An 11628-nucleotide genomic window follows, 5' to 3' on the forward strand; every position below is an offset into this window, starting at 1 on the left:
AAACAAGATAAATTTTTTTGTAGAAAAGAACAGAAACTGACAGTAATAAAGAGAAGGTACATATTTCTTGGGCTTTAGGGAAATGGTGAGAGGCAAATGGGAATTCAATTGCTTTGGACTAATGTCAGTCAATAGTGCCTTCTGCTTATGAGTAGAGAAAGAAGTTGATGAATGAAAGTTGGAGGATGTGGCTAGGGTTCCATGACAAGGAAAGAAAGCTGAAAAAGGCTGCCACAATTGCCTAGAGTTATACCTTAGCTGGGATGATAGGAAGGAGAAAACAGTCATGTAAACAGTATCTGATCATGCTCTATTATGGTCTTTGATACCACTAATAGGAGCCTTGAGGTGCCATTATAATAAATGGTTGTAGATTGGAGGTTTTGAGGGTACAATGTAGGCAAGCTTAAAACTATTAGGTACTAAAGAATGAACACAGAGAATAAGAAGAGAAGCAAAGTGAACTACCCACTAACGATAGGCATGCAAATTAAAATTTTAATGCATATGAGGAAATCTATTTCCAGGATATGACCATCTCAAGGAACAATTATGACATGAGATTATGTCCATGAAATTCAAATAATAGGATGATTTGAAGATGACATTAAAATTAATATATTTAAGAGCCTCAAAGATATAAAAGTAGATAAACCAGTTAAAAAGAAATTAATTTATGAAACAAATTCAGACTGAAATGTATTTCTAAAAAACAGATACAGATAATAAAAAACAATTAAAAATTCTAGGAATAAAACATTGAGAAAAGAATTAGCTAATTGGAAAATTGTACTGAGAAGTTCATCTGGAAAGCACAGAGATAAAGAAATGAAAAAGATAAATGGGTATTTAGAATGATGGTGGGAAATAGATTTTCTCAATCTATTGAGCTCCAAAATATGTCTATAGGAGTCCAAAGAATAGAAAATTAAGGAAATTGTGGAGAATAACAGCTAAAGTAGATTCAGTTGTACAGTAGTGGAAGAAAGAGAAAAAAACAATTAAAATATGTGAGTAAATGTTATTAACTATTCTGTCTACTTTTTTAAATATTAAAAAAATGTGGGACTATAGATCTAAGCAACAACATGGAAAATATAGGTGGGGAAAAAGGGTATTTGTAAGATTTTTGTCTTTTTTGGGGTGGAGAAGAACAGATTTTAAGTAATTTTAGGACTTCTTAGAAATATTTTAAGTATGCACGTTGAAAATATAAAGGTTATCACTAAAGAAGAATATTAAAATTTATAACTTTCAAACCATGAACTATACTGATACACATTTTAAGTCATTTTTCCTCAGCTGTTCTACTTCTTGAATAGAATCATAACCTTACTTGCCTTTCCCCCTCTGATCTCCTACAGGGACTTCTCACTGAATAAACCCAATTGGAAGCCAGAGGGAAAGGAAGCTGGGTGATGTGCCCACATAGATCAACCTTTGGGACACAGAATAGAATGGAGAAGTGGGAGAGTTGATCTGTGGTATAAAGGAACATATCTAGTACAGCCTCATTGCAAAAATAAATCCCAGATAGAATAAAGGCTCATATGTGAAAAGTATAACTTTGAAATGATTAAAAGATAATATGAGATTGTCTTTATGTTTAAGGAGTTTGGGAATATTTCTTTAGCAAGATCCTAAAAACCTACATCCCAAAAGACAGATGAATGGAACTATAGTAGAATTAATTTTTAAACAGTAGTATGCAAACAATCAAAGATAAATAACAAATTACATATAAAACACACAAAAGATGACTATTATGAACCAATAAAGTTGGCCAAATAATCATTGGAAGATGTAAACCATTACACAGCAGTTAACGTGAACTGGTTGGATCTTTATGTATCAACAGGGATTTTGTCTTAAGACAAAAATACTGAATTAGGGCCCTTGGGTGGCTCAGGTCTGACTTTGGCTTGGGTCATGATCCTGGGGTTCTGGGATCAAGCCTCAAATAGAATCTGGCTACCTGTTCAGTGGGGAATCTTCTTCTTTCTCTCCCTCTGCCCCTTCTCCCATGTGCTTGCTAGCCTGTGGTTGCTCACTCTCTTCCTCTCTCTCTCTCTCTCAAATAAAAAAAATCTTGAAAAAAATACTGAAATACAGAAAACTCATGAAATGATTAGGTATGAAATACATTTATTGTGATTATAATGGAATAATTCTATTTCTGAAAATTAAAACTACAATACATACTTTGTATTTACAGATGGATATGCAGTACAAGTACCAACAGATTAGTTATAATAAAGATTCATATTAGTTATTTGTAACTAAGATTGAAGGGGGAATGGGAGTAGGGAGTGTAACGTAGGCCCTTGACTGTATCTCTGATGTTTTATTTGTTAAAACTTAAATATGACAAAATGCCAATTTTACTTAATTCAAGAAGTATAGCTACCTTGTATTACCTTTTCTTTTTAATTTTCTGGGCTTTAAAACTTTTAAAAAATAACAAAAAGGAAGAACACTTTATTCATGCAATACAAAAATACTTTCTCAGATTTGTGAGAGTGAGATCACTAATTTTAATTCTATAAACCAAGTTCTTGACGGAAGTTAAGCAGTTACTTTGGTGCTTTCTCCAGTCCCACTGTTTCTCTGGTAATGGATCCAAACAAGCAAGAAGTATTTTTCCCCTGTCTTTCCTTCCCATAGCAAAAAGAGTCTTAAAAATATTCCCAGGAGTTCAGGAACTGAGCAGCCAGAAAGTGGTTCTTAATTCGTGCATAAGTGTTAATTGATTTTTTAACTCAATAAGCAACACATATAAAACGATATTCTCGGCTATGTAGATAAATGTAGAAATGATCTTAGAGGAAAAGTAGGTGGCAGGGGATTAGCATTTACTCAACCCCTCCTGTGTGGCAGGCCCTAAACAGGAATGTAAGTGCACAGACTGTGGATATGGAGCCCTTTAAATCTGATGTTTTTAAATAGATACTTCATATTTATTTAATTTTGGCAGTTAGAAACTTGTTTCTGATTAATAAAAATGGAATGCCTCTGTTCCAAGTAAGGGACTCATTGCATAAACTAATTACCACAGCATTTAACCTGTTTGCAGTTAGATCTGTTGCACTCTTTTGTCATTGACACTGCAGAGAGAAGCATCTTTCTTGGACAGAGGTGGGGAGCTTCACGTTTTGTTTAGATCGTATTTGAAATTTCCTTTCTCGATCTTTTCTGTTGGCAGGACATTTCCTATCATTTGGGGGATTTCATTCTTTCTCTGGTTTCTTTTTCTGGTTTTCTGAATCACAAAGTTAAACGAGTCACATCAAAACTCAGAGTAAGATCCTAAGGTTCAAGTCTTGATTTTGTTGCTTTCTGTTTGACCTTTCTTGGGCAACATACTGACTTTTTTTTTTTTTTTTTTTTAAATTTATGATAGTCACACAGAGAGAGAGAGAGAGAGAGAGAGGCAGAGACACAGGCAGAGGGAGAAGCAGGCTCCATGCACCGGAAGCCTGACGTGGGATTCGATCCCGGGTCTCCAGGATCGCGCCCCCGGCCAAAGGCAGGCGCTAAACCGCTGCGCCACCCAGGGATCCCAACATACTGACTTTTTAATGTTTCAGTGGCCTCATCTGACAATTGAGATGATTCTAATATCACCTCACTGAGAGAGGTGTTTCAGGTGGAGGGTGGTAGATTTTAAAACTAGGAAATAACACTTCTATGTCACTTCAACAATGAGCGGCATTAAACCTCTGCAAATGAAACCTATATATATATTTTAAAGAATTATAATGTAGATGATAAAACAACTCACTTGTTCTTGGAAAAGAACATGATGCCGCACAATCCTCTGCTCCTAATTTTGGATCTGATGCCTGAGGCCGTGAGCTGTTGACTCACATTTGTACTATGCCATCTTCCTCTTGCTCAGAATGGGTCCATTCTATAAAGAGTGCTTTTTAAAACTTCCACTTGAGGGCACTGTCTACCTCTGTGGGGATTGAAATACCACAAATGTCCAGTTACATAAAGAACTTTTTTGGACACTTGATTTAACTCATCCCATATTTCCAATGTATTCCAAAGTTATGTTAGTTCTCTTTATTGATTGTTGCTTCAGGCAGATGCTATCCTGACCTATGCTAAGCACTTAGACATTTCATTACATTGCATTAATCTTCTCAAATATCTTGAGGAGAATACTTGTCCCTATTTTATAAATGAGCAAACAGCCTGAGAAAGGTTAAGTAATTCTCCCAAGTTGTCCTAGCTAGTAGGTATAGTAAAACCCAAACTTAAGCCTCGATCAGCCTAACTACAAAACTGGTTGACATCCTTTCATTGTGTCTCTCTTTTTAATGTATATACATATTTACAAATATGTATGATGTATATATAGATTACTCATGTATGTGCATAAGTATGTATGTGTATATAGCATTTGTGTATATATTTATAATGTATGTGTAATTTAAAAATTTAGCAGGCAAATATTATATATATAAGATTATGTTTAGACTATATTTAAAAAACTACATTTAGATTATATTTTAAAACAGGTCCAAATTAAGTATCCTGATGAAGAAAATACACAGATAAAATTATTTGTCTGCAGAGGAAATTCTGTTTTCTTGCTGAATAATAATGCAATAAATGTGCTAAAGCAGAGCCAGCACACCCAACTGTTTTATCACAGTGGCAAACTATAATAAAATACCAAATTACTGTCTAGAAACAAAACACATTGTTATTGTTACCAAGAGTTGCTTTAACTAATAGGAAAGCATCCTGGCCCATTTAAGAGGTGATTTTTCCCCCCCATTTCTTGTAAAATTCAATTAGGTAGAGACTTTAATATTATTTGTATTTATAGAGAATCAGCTCCTAGAGCAGACTAAGCCACTAATTCACATGAAGTTACTATTTCCCAATGTAAGTAAAAGCAAAAGAGATAGTATGCATTATTATTCCATTTGTATGCAAATATGTAAAAATTCCTCCAGGTAACCTAGTTGGTATTTGCCACCTCTCCCTTTTTAAATGGTGCCAAATTGAATGCTCTTTTAAAAAAATTTTCAAACTTGAACAATCTCATTAACAGAAAGGTGATTGGGAAGAGCATTGAAATAATTATCACTTGAGCTTTGTATAAGTGAGCACTTTCTTCATAACCTATAGTAAGCATTTCTTGAATGCTTTTTGTGTCCGGGGCATTGTGCTGAGCAGGAGTAAAGCATATTTCCTGCCCTATTTGAAAGGAGGGCTTCATATGGGAAGAACAGAAGGTATTCCCAGTCTGTGTCAGGACTATGGGAATGAGGAAGCTGGACAGCAGAGAAAGGCTAGAGCCTGACTGAGATGTCCGCATTTCTCAAGATTTTGCCAATACAGTGCTTTGTTACATGTAATATAGTTAATATATTCCAGGCATTTTGAGGAGAGAAAATGGTGCTAGGTAACCATGGAAGTGCCTTTCTTCCCATCTCGTTAGTTTAGCAAGAACTTTGGCTCAACAGCTCTTGACTTAGTACAAGAGAACAGTTGATGCTAGAGGCTTGAGGCCTCTTCCGTACCCCATAATTTCTAATAGGATCACTTCTCTTACCAGGAAGCCACTATTGGTTTTTGGTAACCTACACGTTCTCTGCAGTACTGTTTTGTTCTTTTTTCCTGTATCCAGAGTATTATGAAGTTAGATTCCTTCTCTGGAACTTTTCCATGTTGCATGCAATATTGCTATGCCTGCTGCTAGCACAGCTACCTCTGTGGGACAAAGAGTTTAAGAGACTGTGTACATTCTGCTACTTTTCTGTTTTTTAATTGGAATAAACCATCATATTAATGTTGCTGATGGTGATAATGGTGTGTGTGGTTGTGATCTCTTTACATTGACACGTTTATTTATAAAATGCCATGCGTGAGCAGTTAGGGCAAAAACCACTAAATCAGTTATAATTAGAGTCACAACAAAAATAATCTTTTCTTTGAAGTCTGGCATGTCACCTGTGCTCAGAACCAAAGGACCAACTAATTCACAACCTGTGGATGTGTCTGCATAAATATGCCAATGAATTAACTGTTCTGTCCATGCTTGTTGTAAAGGGACATGTTAAAGAACCCAGATTGTGAAAAAGACTTTAATTCAGGCACATCAAAGTGGAAATTTTTTGAGAATACATCAGCAGAAGTGTTAATGTTAGATAATATGTTATAAATTTTAATAATGACCTTTAACACTCCAAGAGCAGGAATTGCCAGAGGCTTGCTACTGTCATCGCCTCAAGTTCTAGTTGAACAAGCTTTCATTTGGCCCTCCAGAGGGACTACTGATGAAATCACTTTTGAGAATGTCAGAACTGGATAAAACGTTTTCACACACATTACCACTGACAGGCAAACCTGGTGGGCTGATGTCAAAAACATAAAATCACATCCTAGACCTTTTTGAAATGCTTTGCCTGTCCCCTCTACAAATAAAGAGCCATTTATATGAACTTCCTGGATGAGACCTAGATGCACGTCAAAAGACATGTAGAGTTGATAGCAATAGTCATTGCTGGGGCTTTGAGATGGAGATGTTGTTTTCCAAAATCTGGAGACCAACAGGGAAAATTATGACATTTACTTTCCATGGAGAGAGTTATATAGTTCTGTGAAGATTTGAAGCAGAGGGTCAAACCAAAAATAAATATGCAAAAAAAAATGCTTGGATTATAAAGCCTCTTTGACAATTACAACCATTTTAGCTGAACAAAATATATAACTGAGTTTTCCCCCATTTAAAAATGTACTTGTTTTAAAGAAAGTAAACAATATAAAAGACATATAATAAGACAACTTTTTTCCTTCTCTTAGTCCCTTGTATTCATTTCTTTGGTATACTTCTACAATTTTTTTAAAGATTTTATTTATTTATTCATAGACACAGAGAGAGAGGGGCAGAGACACAGGCAGAGGGAGAAGCAGGCTCCACGCAGGGAACCCTATGTGGGACTCCATCCCGGGTCTCCAGGATCACACCCCACGCTGCAGGCGGCGCCAAACCGCTACGCCACCAGGGCTGCCCTACTTCTACAATTTTTAAATGCAAATATAAGCAAATAGGTATTATATTTTATTCTTATCTTCACTCTCCTTTTATATGATTCTGAAGGTAACACCTTGTTTTATTCATTTAATAACGTATACTGTATATTGTATATTACCATATCAAACTCAAAGTGATTCCTTGTTTATTTCCCTTCCTACCTTTTAAACATAACTGCATAGTATTTCAGTGTATGGATGTAACAATTTAAATGGTTTCTCATGAAGGCAATCTGTGTGGTTGCCAATTTTATGCAATTGCAAATAATACTGCAATGGATAATTAAATATATGTCATTTTGATTGTGTACAATTATATTTGTAGGATAAATTCTGTAAAATCGAATCCAGATAATTTATAATTTTGAAAGATTTTGCCAAAATGCTTTCAACAGGTTAAGCTAATTTGTGGCCTCAGCAGCAATTTATGAGCATCTTAACATAGTAGGTCAGAAATATTTTGGGCTTTAATAGATTAAAAATATTTAAGATGTCTAGATAAAAAGCTTATCAATGAAATTTTAATCTGGCATTTGTTTTAAGAGAGTTAAAAACCTCTGTTCAGTTGTTTAGGGGCCATTTGTATATCCTTATTTCTTTTTCTTTGGACTTATCTGTGTATATACTATGCTCATTTTTCTATTGGGTCATTATTTTTTTCTTATACACTCTAAGAAGTCATTCTGTATTAGAAAGATTAGTATTTTATTTCTTATGTATAACTTTTTTATCTATTGACTTTACTTAGGATGATTTTTTGTTTTGCAGATTTATTTTTTATTATAATTTTTATATAATAGAATACATTTATTTTTTCCTCTGGAGCTTCTGAACTTTGAGTATACGTTAGAACATTGCCTACTTCAGGGAGGGCATACCTTTCACTCAGGGTCTTGAGATCAAGCCCCACCCAGGCTTCATACTGGCCATGGTGCCCTCTTGAGATTCTCTCTCCCTCTCCTACTCCCCCTTCCCATTCCACTCACTCTCTATGTCTCTCTAAAAATAAATTAAAAAAATCTTAAAAAGTTGCCTACCTCAAAGCAGTAAAATAATTGTCCCAAGTTTTATTCTACTGGCTTGATATATACACACACATATATATAGTGATTATAATGATTAATATATATAATATTATGAAGATATTAAAATAGATATACAAATATAAAGAATATAAAATAAATGTAGAAATATAAAATATAAGAACACAAATGAACTGGGGCACCTAGGTGGCTCAGTCGGGTTGAGCCTCCTGCTCTTGATTTCCCCTTGGGTAGTGATCTCCAGATTGTGGGATGGAGTCCTACATTGCACTTTTGCTAGGTGTGGGGTCTGCTTGGGATTCTCTCTCTGCCTCTCCCTCTGACCATTCCCCCCATTAATGCATGTGCACACACACACTGTCTCTCAATAAATAAATAATCAAATCTTTTAAAAAGGTACAAATGAACAATATGCAATTATTAATATGTAATTATTAATAAAACTTCAAATATTATATATATTTACACCTTTGACACAAGGTTGGATAGTTTTATTTTTTAAATTTCCATGTGAGAAGGACTCTTTGATTTTGAATTTAAACTTATTTTATATTTTTTTAAAGATTTATTTATATATTTGAGAGAGAGAGAGTAGTGGGGAGGAGAGACAGAGGGGGAGAGAGAGAGAGAGGGTCTCTAGTAGGCTCTGCACTGAGTGTGGAGCCCACTGCAGGAGCCCACCACAGGGATTGATTTCACAACCCTGAAATGTTGACCTGCTCTGAAATCAAGAGTCAGACAGTCAACCAACTGTGCTGCCCAGGCACCCCTATTTTTCTATGTTTTAATCAGAGAATACTGTCTGTATTCTTTCTAGTATTCTAGTTTTTAACATTTATTGTTTGTGTGTGTGTGTGACCTAATCATGTTCTACTACTAATATATTTCAAATTTTGCTTCTATCTCCTGTATTATTTTGTGCTTTAAAAGTTTGTCATATTATGACATACGTATAAGTTAATGACTTTAATGTATTCACGTGATTTGTATTTATTAGACTTATAAAATATCCTTTTAACTTTTTTTTTTATTTTTAATACATTGGCTGGAATTCTCCTTCATCTGATTCATCTGACAGTTATACCACAATCCCTGTATTTTCTTTTTTCCTGCATTATGTGGTTTATACCTTTCACTCTTATTTTCAAACTTCCCGAATCATTTGTTTTAGCAACATTTGTTCATACAGCACAGAGGTAAGATCATGTTTGTAGTTTGGTATGAAAATTGTGTTCTATTTTTCAGATATTGGTTTCATTGTAGCTAATTTTAATAAAATCTTTTGGTTTAACAATGACTACATACATAAATTACCTTTAGTCTGACTAAAGGCAGAATGGAGAGTTACTGGTGCAGGTAGTAGGAAAAAATATGTAGAGTCATGTGCTGGCTTATAATAAACCTTTCTGCCTGGAAGTTTTCACTCACATTTCATTGGCGCAAGTAAATTATTATCATATTGAAGTTCAAAGCAGAGCAGAGGGGTGAACAATCTTATCTTTAACCTAGAAACATGAGACCAGGAATATTTGTGCATAGTTTATGATTACCATCTGAAGTTGTTTTATGTTTTGATTTGTGATTTTTAAGCCGACTACGTAGGTAGATTATTTAGGAGGTCTTGATTTGAGGACTAAAATATATAAGAGAAGAGTCTAAATACTTTTGGACATTTTCATTCTTCAGTGAATGACTTGGATCATATTTTTTGCATCTGTGAACCAAATATGTTTTGGATATGGGGACATTTTGAATTTCTAAAATACTTGGCTAATGGGAACAGTAATGATAATAACAATGATAGCAATGATGATAATCGCAATGGAGAAGATAATGATAGGAAAAATATTGCCTAGAAATGTAATTATGGTATGGAAAATAGTAGAACTTCATTTAAAGGCCAGTAACATTTATTTTATGGCATTAGGAGATAATATTTCTAGAATAACAGCTTAGAGCATTGACCAGAATGCTTTCTACTCCTGGTTTATGGAATAATCTGTTTCTTTGGGCTCACTTTCTTACAATACATAATTTATGTTTCCAATTCACAGTTTTCTTTCTCTTATTATTGTAAGTACTTTTGTTAGAGTTTACTTGCTCATATGATTTTAAACACAAGAGCCATTAAAATTGTACATCTGAACCTTAAAATTGTGGTAACCTGTAATAACACTCTGCATGGTACCTACACCACAGTAAGTGCTCAAATTTTATTTGTTGCATGACTCCCTGTAAAGAAGAATTTTTTGACTGAAGAGAAATTGTTGTCTGTGTCTTTTATCACCTGCCACCTAACAGATAAACCAGAAAAGAACTGAAATTTCAGAGAAAACATGTTTGTGCCTTGTGTTCATTAATTCAAATTAGTCATAATAAAATTCAGGTTAGATCAGGCTTATGTAAGGATACAGAAAATTATTTTTCTCTGGTGAACCTTAAACTGAGAGAAGGTATTAGTTTGTTATTGATTGAGCATTTAATATGTGCCAATAATTTTCTTATTGATCACTTAATGAAGTAGGAATTATTATTATATTTATAGTCATTTTCTGATGAGAAAACTTTCCTGACTATTCAGATTACAAAATAATGGAAGTATGATTTGCACTCAGAAAAGCCAAACTTCAGAACCCATTATGTGTGAGATGACCTTGCCACCATGGTTGAAGAAGTTTCCATTATTGCATTAAAACTGCATTTTATTCCAAGATAAAATTTACAAAGCTATAAAAAAGAAACACCATGGGGAATAAGGACCTTAGCGTTCACTTTGTAGGTTTGAATTTATAAAACTAGCTGTCTATTTTTTACTGTGTTTAGCATGCCGTAATGTCTTAGTGCTACCTTAATTATGTACCAAATGCTAAGCTCCTCTTAACTAAGAACCTGATTAGTTTAAGGGAATATCAAACTTTTTCATTCATTGAAACTCTAACCTAGTAAATTGATAATACCCCTTATTGTTCATGAACTACTACCTTTGAAAAGATTATATCCATTTTATTACAGATATAAAAACTTAGGAACGATTCTCAAATATAGCAAACTTAAAAATCAAAAGTCAGTTTAATCTTACTATTGTTTTCATGTCAGAAAAGAGTTGATTTTTGTACATGATATGAGGTAGGAGTCCAACCTTATTCTTTTGCTTATGGCTATCTAGTTTTGCCATTTGCTGAATACTATTTTTTTTCCATTGAATGATCTTGATTTTTTGTCAAAAATCAGTTTATCATATGTGTTTGGGTTTATTTCTGGATTTTCAATTATATGCTATTGATTTGTATGTCTATCCTTATGCTAGTATCATAATGTCTGATTATTGTTGCACTGTAAGTCTTGAAAGGAAGTAAGTATGAGTCCTCCTTCTTTCTTTTTTCTTTTCAGGATTGTTTTGGCTATTTTGAGCTCCTTGAAATTTCAAATGAATTCTAGAATCAGCTTGTTAATTTATAAAACAAAAATCAGCTGGTATTTTCATAGGAATTGCACTAAATCTGCAGATCAGTTTGGGGTGTGCTGCCTTCTC

This window comes from Canis aureus, chromosome 10 (genome assembly GCF_053574225.1).
Source record: "Canis aureus isolate CA01 chromosome 10, VMU_Caureus_v.1.0, whole genome shotgun sequence".
NCBI lineage: Eukaryota > Metazoa > Chordata > Mammalia > Carnivora > Canidae > Canis > Canis aureus.